Genomic DNA, 12178 nt, shown 5'->3' on the forward strand with positions numbered 1-12178 from the left:
TGATACAATTAATGCTTGGATAGGCCATGTGACTTCCCCAAAATCACACTATATGGACTTGGAGTATTTGTTGGGATTAGAGTTATATTATTAGACCTTTTGACTTGCATGTGTTTAGCTCTGGGTTCAGTTATCAACAGAACAGAATTAATAGGTTAAAAAGTAGAATAGTTGAGATTAACACTCAGTTCTAATATTATTGCCTAAAGACTTCTACTAAGGGAAAGCAGGCTTTCATAAAATCATCTGTGGAACTATTGGTATTGAACAACATTTCTTTTTCTATCAAGTCCAAAGAAATTCAGTTATAATAGAGGCACTTACCACAGTTACATTTTCATCATAACTAACACAAGCTAATATTCTCTATAAAATTACTATCATGAATTAACTTTATGTCTGCAGAAAATGGGATTGTATGTAATTACTGATTTCCATTCACAATAAAATAAGCAAATTATCTTCACCAACATAAATGCACCATAAATTGTTTTGAAGCATAATGAAGAAATGAATTTCTGAAAGAAATATGGACCAGATCTGTCAAATTATTGTAAATGATAGCCCCTTTAAAATTAGGGCATGTAATTGCAATTGGAAAATGTTATCCTCTTAATGGTTACATTATTACTTGGGTAGACCAATAATCTTCTTTGCTGATGTTTCATTTCTGGAGTATTGACAAATTTTGCACATTTTAATATCAAAATGCCATCAAATTTATATATAGAATGATTTACTGTTTTCAAGATCAAATTTGTCATAATGAAGTGTCATCCATGAGTAGAACATAATGACATTTTAATTGAGAGAAGATGTTTTGGCAAATAAAAAGAAAGCTATTTTTCTTTGGATATTTCTGAGTTTGTTGACAATTTTTAGCTGAGTATACTTTCAGTCCAAAAGATTGTTCTAACATATGGCCACTTGCATTTAATTTTAATGAGTAAAAATAACCTTTACTATATGACATTTTAAATCAAATAGAAAAATCAGCCTGATTTCAGCATAGTCTTTTATAATGATTATCCATTATATTTTGCATAAGAATGCAGCATCTGCATTACAAAATGCCATAGATAATAAAGGTGAGGACTATTTTATTGTAAAGCTCTCATGTTATCTAATAGCTAGAAAGACTCATCTATGTTATGGAGCCAATTATAGTTAACTAGTAACATTCAATTAAAATGTTTTCAAATCAAACTTTTATTGAACCCAGAGCAGCTATCAGTGATTTCAGTGATTTTGTATCCAATGAATTAACTAATAAATGACCTTTTCTCTATACTGTGTTTTCATTTAACTAAGAGACAAGTATGCTAAACTGCTTGTCACTTTGCTAATATTGTTCCAGTATTCATTTTTCTGACTGTCATTTCCTCTAAAAGAAAAATTACATATTTCTCTATCTTTCTATAATCCAGCTATCTAGCAATACCTTTAGAACTAAGTAACACTGATTTGAGATAAAATTTCTCCATTTTATCAGTTTGTAAAGGTAAACATATTGGAAAATTTTGAGATATTTTCATGAATTTAAACATATATCAACAAAGCATATAAATTATTAAAGTATAATCATTTTTTCAAAGACTGATACATTATTCCAAGTGGATGTTTTAAATAAAACAATAGGAAAATTGAAGCAAAAGCATGATTCTCTTGAAATAGTAAATATGCAGACTATTACAAACGTTTTTTTTAAGAAAATAGTCATGTAATAGAAAGATAAACAAATACATGCATAGAAATCAATTTCATTCTAAAATGCAAAGGAGAAACTATAGAAATTATTTTTATATCTACTCTTTTCCTTTCAAATTGTATTACCTGGATAATGGTCTCAAAATGAGTTTTGCTTCTGAATTATAGCATTAAGTAATTATTTTAATTTTGTTTTCGCAATTTATTTTATTGAAAGTCGGGGCTGAATTAATGATTTACTTAATTTTATTTTCCAAAATCTTCTTTATCTGAAATTCCCCTCATATTCTCCCCTAAATATCTCCAGTACCTAGATATTTTTTAATTAAGGATAATTTGGCTAGTAAAAGGTTTATCTTTAGCCCGTTATTTAGCATTTTCAGTTCAAATGTCTATCAAAACCCCTAAATTTATGGTCTCTAAAGACATAATTATCAGAAAAATAAAAAACCATGTAGCAATAGGAGAACATAATAAAACAAATCATTGGCACTTAATTTTGTGTGCTTGTGCAACTAGGCCAAATTAAAACTATATTTTCCTCAATGTATCACTGTATCATTGTTATCCCATTGCTCATCAATTTGCTCGAGAAGGAGCCAGTAATGTCTCATTCGTCTCTATCACGTTCAGAGTCAGGGGAATGAGGCCCATTATTGTTACTGTTTTTGGAATATTGAATACACCATGGGTGGCTTGCCAGGCTCTGCCCTTCGAAATTCTGCATTGCTCTCTTCTGAGAGCTTTGTTTTATAGTCTCTGGATCTTGGCTGTTGATGAGATTACATGGTGCTGGGTGTGGTTTGTGGGTGTGACTGCCAAGCTACTGGAAAATGGGAGACCTGGGTGGAGGAGGCCCAGTCCCGGTCCAAGCAGGCTTGGAGATCTCCGCCACGGGTCCCACATTCCTGGGTCCCTCTGCCAGTTCTTTCATGCATGAGGCTCATCCAGGCATGCAGAGAGTGGCCTTGAGCATAGCTGTGGCTGGGTTCTGGAGGTTTTTGGCTGCCAGGGCTCTGCTTGGGATGGGGAGGGAATCTCAACCCACCCCCACTCCGAGGGGTACCCCGTGAAGACAGCCTGGCGCAGGGGCAGGAGGTTCCTCAGTGTAAAATCAAATAACCGATTGACCAAAAGGTTTGATAAGTAACCATAAATGCCAGGGTTGGGTTATTTCTTCAGGTTCCATAACTCTGATTCAGTTTTGTGGCAACAAAAGACAGATGATCTTAAGGCAAAGCATTGAGTTCTAGCTCTCTGTGGTCTGAAATTAGAGTGTATGTATACCATATTTTCTTTCAGGAATTTGTCTTATAAATGAAGTAGTTTTGTGTTTTGGGGGCATTATACATTTGATGGTTATTAAAATAGCATTCATTTAGATGAAAAAGAAGGGTTTATAACAAGTAACTTTGTGGTTTAATAGAAATATTAAATATTATTAAATAGAAATATAAATTTATTACAAATATCAACTGAGCCACTATATGTATTGTTGGATAATATAGGGTTATCCTTGCTACCTGCCCCCTGTAGGAAACTTAGGTTTATGGAGCCACTCCCACAACAGTGCCCTTGAGGCACACCCAATTCCCTCAGGCACTGATAATTCTATATTGCTTTTCTCTTTCCTTTATGTCATTTGCATGGCTCACCAATGTCCTTTTTGTATAGACAAAGGAAGATAGTTGGTGCTATGCTTTGAAACATGGGCATAAATTGACTCCAAATACTATTACTCCTGGGAATTCCATCACATTTACCTGACTTAAGCCTCACTTGCCCTTACTTCCTCACGGCCCCAAAAGGAGAGTCCCAACGAAGGGACTGGATGGAATAAGGGCAAGTTGTAAGCTATCTTGGCATCGAAAGGGGACAAGATAAGCACCATAGGTATAATAAGTTAAGAGCATGGTCATGGAACAAACTCTGTCATGATCCAAACAGAAGTAATGGAATAAGGAGTCTGCTGGGGTTAGGAAAGACCAACCTGGCCTGAGGATTGTGGTCCAGAATATATAGCAAGATGTTCCCAGCAAGAGCCAACCTTTATGCTTAGTATAATCTCTTACTGTATTCATACAAAATGACTAGAAATATGATTAAATTCACTTTGATTGGTTAAATGGATTACTAGCGGAGGAAAGGAGAAAACTCTGGATGAAATCTGGCCCTTGAGCAGATCTCCTACTAATCTGGAGTCTTGAACCAACCAAAAGATGAGATTTTGTCCTTGTGTTAATCTCCTAGAACTTCCCCTGAAGGAGTGGCTTTACCTCTGTTTGCTGTTATGACAATGTTCAATCCCACCTAGGTGTACCCCACCCTTCATGATTTCTATGCAACTACACTGCAAGGGGTAAGAAGGAACTATGAGACTACGACTAGACTAGGAAGGAGATAATGAAGGAGAGGACGTTGAGGTCTATGAGGAGACTAGGATGATCGAACTATGATGACTACAACCAAAAGGATGAGTACGATTGTGATGTAAGGGAGAGATCGGGCTACTCTGAGGAGGAGAGAGAAATAAACTGACTACTGACCAGCCTGGGGTCCTGTTTTTCCATTCCCTGGTTCTTAGCTGCCATGGGCCAGCCAGAGGAATGGTTCTCAGCAACCAGCTTGGTCCTTTTTCTTCCTTCGCCTGCCTATCGCCAACAGCTATACTGATCCAGTCTATACTGGCAGCTCGAGAGCACTGAACCAGAGCAGCGAGAGAAAGAGAGCTGCCCCTAGAACCTGAGAACACACATAACCCTTCTGTGTGTGCGTATATACTTTCTACAGCGTATAAACTAGTGTTGTTCAGAATTAAATATTTGATATTATACAATAGTATCGATTATATGTTAAATTCGTATTACCAATTTGTGAATTAAAGAAAATGGACTTGTAAATATTCTACATGGTAAAATGCTTTACAGTTGATTGAAAATCTTTCAATAATTGATTTATAATAGATTTTATTGAGAGATTCCTTAATAAGTTAATTTAAGAATAGTATTATTAAATTATAATAGTTATTATAATAGCATTGTTATTATTAAATTATAATAATATCATTGGAGTGATAGCACAGGGGGTAGGGCATTTGCCTTGCATGCGGCCAACCCCGGTTTGATTCTTCTGTCCCTCTCAGAGAGCCTGGCAACCTACCATGAGTATCCTGCCTGCACGGCAGAGCCTGGCAAGCTACCCATCATATAATATGACAAAAACAGTAACAACAATTCTCACAATGGGCACAATTCTCACAATGGTGTCCACTTGAGTAAATTGATGAGCAACGGGATGACAGTGACAGTGACAGTGAATAATATTAAGCTGAGTCCTGGCAGCTGAAAACCTCCAGAACCCAGCCACAGCCATTCTTACAGCCATTCTCCACATGCTCGTCGGAAGGAAGGAAAGAAGGAAGGAAGGAAGGAAGGAAGGAAGGAAGGAAGGAAGGAAGGAAGGAAGGAAGGAAGGAAGGAAGGAAGGAAGGAAGGAAGGAAGGAAGGAAGGAAGGAAGGAAGGAAGGAAGGAAGGAAGGAAGGAAGAAAGAGAAAACCAGGTGTGCAGGGATCTAGGGCTGAGATCTCCAAACCTGCTCAGATCAGGACTGGGCTTCCTACACCCAGATCTCCCATTTTCCAGTAGCTGGGCAGCCACACCCACAAACTGTCCCCAGTGCCGTGTAATCCCATCAATGGCCAAGATCCAGAGACTATGAAACCAAGCTCCCGGAAGTGTGCAGCCACATTCGCAGTCATGCTATGTCATTGTCTAGTTCTCCCTTGTGGAGAACTCAGCAAGGTACTGAGAGTATACTGTCCGCACAGCAGAGCCTGCCAAGCTTTTTTTGGCATATTTGATATACCAAAAACAATAATGATGGGTCTCATTCCCCTGAACTGAAATAACCTCCAATGCAGCACCTTTGGGAAAGACAAGTAAAGAGAGGCTGCTAAAATCTCAGGGCTAGGATGAATGGAGACATTACTGGCATCCGCTCAAGCAAATCGATAACAACGGGATGACAGTGATACAGTGAATATTAAGGATTTACTCTTTAGGAGGCATATGTAGATTTGTTTTCAACAAATACTTGAATAGAGTTATTGGAACCACATGAATTTTGACTTTGAATTCATAGGACCAAGATCCAAAATTATCTCCACAAAAATATAAGTGGCAAAAAATAACTTAAGTAGAATCTTATGAATCTTGACACCATTATGACCACTTCTGTGACCTTGTTTGAATTCATAAAATCTAATTTCCCAATTATAAATTTAATAACAAGAATATCTAATAGGTGTACTTTTGAGTCATAGTTGAAGAAAACAACGGCCAAACTTTTGATAGTATACATATAAGCATCTATAGGGCATCCCCCGTGATCTAGATAATATTTCATTATCTTGCTTTCTGTATAAGTATGAACAAAAAATGAACAAAATCTCACAAGATCCTAGAGCAGGACAAGCCAGAATTGAAAATAAATGTAGCATCCAAGCTACATTCAATTTAAAAATAAACAAGATCTTTGATTGTTTGAAGATGGCAAATATGGGAGAACTGTCTTTTTTTAATTCTCTACAAAGTGACAGCTCTTTAAACACTTGTCTTATTCTTAGTTCTTCTCCATAAGTGCTAATAATACCACTTTCTAAAAGAACAATTTTGACCTATTATAATGATCTTTTTCAACAAGTAAAGTTGAAATCCCCATCACTGGTGGTTTGAAGGAAGACACTTTTTATGACTATTTCACAAGTTTGGGGGGAGAAGAAAGGTTATTTTTCTTTGAAATATAGCAGTGACTTTTTGTTTTTAATTGTGTGTGGGGGGAGGATACAGGGGGGTAGAATCACACTCAGCAGTGATCAGGTGCTCCTCCTCACTCTCACACTCCTCGCTCTGTGCTCAGACACCATTCCTGGTGGTTCTGGGGAATTATATGTGTTTATATGTGTATTACAGGGATTAAACCCAAGACAGCTGAAAGACATGCTCCTTATCCACTGTGCTATCTATCCTGTCTACCCGTGACCTTTTGATGAATAACATTCAAAAATTGCAAAGAAATATTCTGGTCTTTATATCCTTCAAAATGAAATTTTACCGTTGTGTTTTCCCCTCAGCAGTATATCCGGATTCTCTGAAAACAGGATAGCTGAAATGAAGGCAAAACATTCACCCACATATAAACACACACATAAGCGCACACACATAAGTATATTTCCACACACAAGCACAGTGAAACCAGGGTGACGATGGATAATGCCTTTATCACAGAAAGTAACATGGAGATGCTATTTTTCACACTGTTTGGGACAGAAAGAACAGGAAACAGGTATTAATGCTACTTTCTGAGTGAAGTTGAGGAAGGTACAAATATTTGAGTATATTCACTCTCTAGATTTAATGTGCTATGTGCATTTTATCTCCATTTAAAAATTTCAATTCATTGAAAGCTTTGGGGGTAGATGTTATGTTCTTGAACCAAAGAAGAAACTGGGACTTTCGAAAATGTAAGGAATATGCTTCCAGCAAAGTGAGGAAAGAACAGAACTGGGTTTCAGGCCTAAGTATGTCTGACTTCAAAGCTCACGCTCATTGCAGGCCTTATCCCATCACTGGGTTTTGACACCTTTCCACTGGAGACCCTGGATTTGTAATTTGTTAGTATCCTGCTTCTCAACTGTTTCATTTCAATTCTGTTCTCTAACCTCAGATTTGATTAGGAAATCTCTTCGGATTTGAAAACAAGCTTGAAATTCATCATGTTGCCTTTTTTTTTTCTTTTACTTTCTTCCAATCCTTTTTATTCACTCATGTGGATTTGGAAAGGGACCAGTATTTGATTTAAATTCCTTTTGTAATCTTTGCACATGATTTGGTTCTAGTTTGTCTTAACTAAGGTATCAGAGAAGTATACTCTGTGAACACTATTTTGTAGAAACAAGGATCATTCTGCAGAGTCTGTAAGGATTTGTGCTATGTAAGAAATGCTTTCATAATCTGAAAAATAGGCATTTACCATGATCCACCCAAACAATATGCTGTTTCCTTGGCATGTTGTGTGCTATAAATAGCAGGTGGTGCCAAGAAGAAGGAATAACACACATATTCTGGAGAGTGGATATTCAAATGTTGTGTCAGAATCTAGAAAGGTGAACTCGATCTGTTTTTCCTCTTTCAGTAAGCACAAGGTAATATTTTATAAATCTCAATAATTTTTAATGATGTCTTTCGCAATTATAGAACAAACACATTTGGTTTTAAGGTCAGGTTCACATTCGTAACAATCCTATCAGCTAACAAGCACAGTGATAGTTACTCTTCTTGATAACAGTAAGCATTGCCACTAGGGAAAGGAAGCCTATTTCTGATTTATTTGCAACAGAGTTCTAAAGTCAGATGGGAAAATTTATGAATTTTGTTATATATTTAATGTTAACCTAAGTGTAATACACACAAATGAAGAAAAATCCAAGAAAGAATTGCAGATAGGTGTAAAAGAGTTTCTAGTTCATATAAAAAGCAGATGCTTCTACTTTATGTAGAAATTTGATACTGTTGGGGGCTGGAGTGATAGTACAGCGGATAGGGCAATTGCCTTGCATGAGGCTGACCCGGGTTCGATTCCCAGCATCCCATATGGTTCCCCGAGCACCGCCAGGAGTAATTCCTGAGTTGCAAAGCCAGGAGGTAACCCCTGTGCATCACCAGGTGTGACCCAAAAAGCAAAAAATAATTTTTTTTTTAAAAAAAGAAATTTGGGGCTGGAGTGATAGCACAGCGGGTAGGGCGTTTGCCTTGCATGCAGCCGACCCAGGTTCGAATCCCAGCATCCCATATGGTCCCCTGAGCACCGCCAGGAGTAATTCCTGAGTGCAAAGCCAGGAGTAACCCCTGTGCATCGCCGGGTGTGACCCAAAAAGCAAAAAAAAAAAAGAAAGAAATTTGATACTGTTGATAATTTTTAAGAAATGCAGAAGTCCTTTTGATAAAATAAACAATATTGGTAAACCACTAACAAGACTCACAGAGAAAGAAAGAGAAATAACCCTAATAAGCAGAAGCAGAAATGAAAGAGGGGACATCACAACAGAAAGCACAGAAATTCAAAAGATCCTTAGAACTACTCTGTCAAACTCTTACTAATCAAATTTTAAAGATAAGAAAATCTGTCAAATGAATGCAATTATTTCTAGTAAGACCTGAGCCAACATTCAGAGTCAGGTCCAAGAAAATTTGGAGTTAGAGACCTATATTAGCATGCAAGAATAGAATATTTATCAAGTGTGCCTTCAGTAAGAGAGAGATAGAAGGAGACCCAGGGAGAGGCTCAAATGCACCGTGGAATAAAGTCCTGTGAACGCTTTAAGGAATTACAATGGGGATGATCATCTGATTCTGAGTGGTATCAATGTTACCCGGAGATGTGGTTTACTCTATTGACAGTAATCACGCACCAACCTCCTGAGAAATGGCCAAATATTTTTGTCTATAAAGACAGTGGAAAGCAAAAATTTGCTATAGTTTCCTCTATGAAAATGAAAATGCCTTCATACACTGAGGTGGGAGTCATTCCTCTTTGAGTTTCAAGAATCCAAGACACACATTCTTTTAATATGACAAAAATAATATTAGGAAGCTTTCAGCACTTTTTTTGATGAGAACACAAACTCAGAATACTTAAGTAACTCTCCAAGGTAACAGAGCAAGTCAGAAAAGGGAAAGAATTGCCAAAGTAGCTATAACTCATCCAAGCAAGCAGAGTCTTTGCTCCGCCTTTGCATGGCACAAGACAAATAACAGAACTATAGTTACAAACTACAGATCTTGCTATAAGCGAAGTAACAATTTTTTAAAATTCTGTGAAAAATAAAAAATACATATTTTGCCTTTGGCATTGACATTTTAACCCATGTAGCTAATAAAGTGAAATGAGAACTCTCGGCACAATTTCTGTCTGACTTTTCTGACAAATTTTGCTAATCATCTATCAAAACATGTTGATAAAATTGTTTAGTTTACCAATTTGGTCATTTTATTGAATGAACTTTGAAACAATAATCTCAAAACAACAACAACAAAACAATACATGAAAAGATACATCCCCCCCACCTTCTTCCTACAAACACAAGAAATTAAGATTTTTTTTTTCTGAAGCATCTATCAAAGTCTTCTGAAGATGTGAAGTTTTGCAAAAGTTTAAGGTTCATAGATTTCGGAGGCTTTAAGGTTTGTAAAACACTTTCAATTTCTGAGATTAAAAACAACCAAAAATTTTGCTTTGCTTTGTTTTATTTTTAAGGCCCAACCTAGTTGTGCTCATGCCTTACTCCTGACCCTGTGCTCAGGGATCATTCCTAGTAGTGTTGGAGATAGACCCCAAGTTAGTCATCTGCAAAGCAAGCCTCATAGCTGATGTGCTATCTCTCAGCCCCAACAATAAAGTTTTTAGTGAGCTCATCATTGTATCAACATTAATGACTATTTTCCAGTCCCTCATCAAAATACGAGGTTGGTCTCTAGTGTTCTTTGCGGATTCTTTTCCTTAACCATATTTTATAGTAGGAAATAAGAAAAATTCCCCCTACTTAAAAAAATGAAAACAACAGAGCTACAAAAGACATAGTTTGTGAGTGACAGATTTTAGGCTAAAACACCATAATCAGTGAAAATGTATTATTTAGGGAAAGTAAATTCTTCCAGTTTCTGTTGCTGTTTTAATCATCTGAGTAAAATCACAATATGCAAATGCTTGCTCAGGAGTTTGACAAGGCTGTCACTTTTCCTTATCGGACACAGTGCTTTATCACAATGCAGTGGAAAGAAAGGAGGAAATGAAGTGGAAAATATTATTATATGATTTTTAGGGTCTTTTGATAGAAACTAGAGACAGCTATTAAAGCCACTGTATTTAAGAGCAAATGTGAGTAATGAACCAAAACATGAAATATCCAATGCAGGGAAATATTTCTAGCCATACATGTGCTCTAACATAAATTTCACTTATGTATTATGATGGTGGAGAGTAAGAGTCGCTGTGGAGACATTGATCAGACTGTCACCACCAGTTTGTTTACACAACAGTTCTTGCCTCTTCTTCAGAGTAGCAGGTTCTATCCTGTGGATGTCCTGTAATGATGACGGCAATTTTTCTCCATTCTTCTTTCCTTCTCTCTTACTCTTTCTCTCTTTGAATTAGCTGCTAGAATGCACGGAGTGTAATATTCTGAGCAGATGAACCAGCAATCCCTTCCAGTCTAACCATTAATTTTCTGTTATTGTCTTTCTGTTTTCCCCTACATCCCCACATATACATTATCATACTGTGGTATGAGAGTGGTTTTTTTTTTTTTTGGTAATCAACTTCAAATATCTCAGAGAAGAAGATGGTAAATTTGATATAAACATGAAACATATGAGTCAAATCATTCGTTTCAAAGAAAATTCACTGAGTATAGCAGGGTGGTGATCTGATTCCTTTTCTCTTGTTTATCTTAGTTTCTTTGCTGACTGGAACACAGAAGAAGTACGATGCCAATTTTGAGAATGTGTTATGTTGTGTTAGAAATCATTGCTAACAATGTTTTTGGGCAAATACATGAGTAGCAACATGAGTTGTATTGATTATCATTGCACAGTTTGCTCAGCTAAAGCTTTGTTATTTTTCTGGCACTGTCAGGGGAAAACAATATTTTTTAATCCCAAAAATATGCCCATCATTTGGCTATAGATTTGCCTCTCCAGACAATATTTTGCAGTTTATGTGAAAGAAATATTTAATACCTCAAAAATCATTGAATTGAAAATAGCTATTGTGGTATATAAAATATTCTTTTTTTGATGGGTGTTTATTATAGATGACTCATCCAAATTTAACTGTTACTTTGTTTAAGGCGTTCCCACTATTCTTTATTTGAAATGTTGGTTGGAATGGGGTTAGGAAAAAGGAAAACAAGGAATACTTACTAAACCTAAAATGAATGAGAAAACAAAGAAATAAAGGTGACAAGACTAAAGTAAAGGTATCATTCTGTTTTAAAAGACCAGTTACACCATTTTCAAAAACTCTCGCTGGAGTTTCTGCAGTGGTTTTACACAGGAATAACAGGCAGTTAGAAATAACACCTCACCTGCATCCCAAGGATAGAACTACTTGATCAAACAAATCTTTGGCAAGTCATTTTTTCCCTCAGTAAATGGAGAAGTCAAGGACTACATGGCACCTTTATCTTGAATTCTGAATAAAACTTGACCCAACAATCTTTACACCCATTGTGGTCAAAATGAGAGGACTCTGGGAGCAAAAAAAAAGGCATCTCAAAATCAGAAGCAAGCACATGTCTTGTAAGAGTCAGAGGTCAAACACTCCTCTGGGGTGGCCTGTCACTTGTTCCTAGAAAACAATTTAAGCTGCTCTTGCGGGGCACAAATGTGAAGGCAGTTGGCTCCCAGGAGAAGA

Source organism: Sorex araneus, chromosome 8, assembly GCF_027595985.1.
Source record: "Sorex araneus isolate mSorAra2 chromosome 8, mSorAra2.pri, whole genome shotgun sequence".
In the NCBI taxonomy this organism is placed as follows: Eukaryota; Metazoa; Chordata; class Mammalia; order Eulipotyphla; family Soricidae; genus Sorex; species Sorex araneus.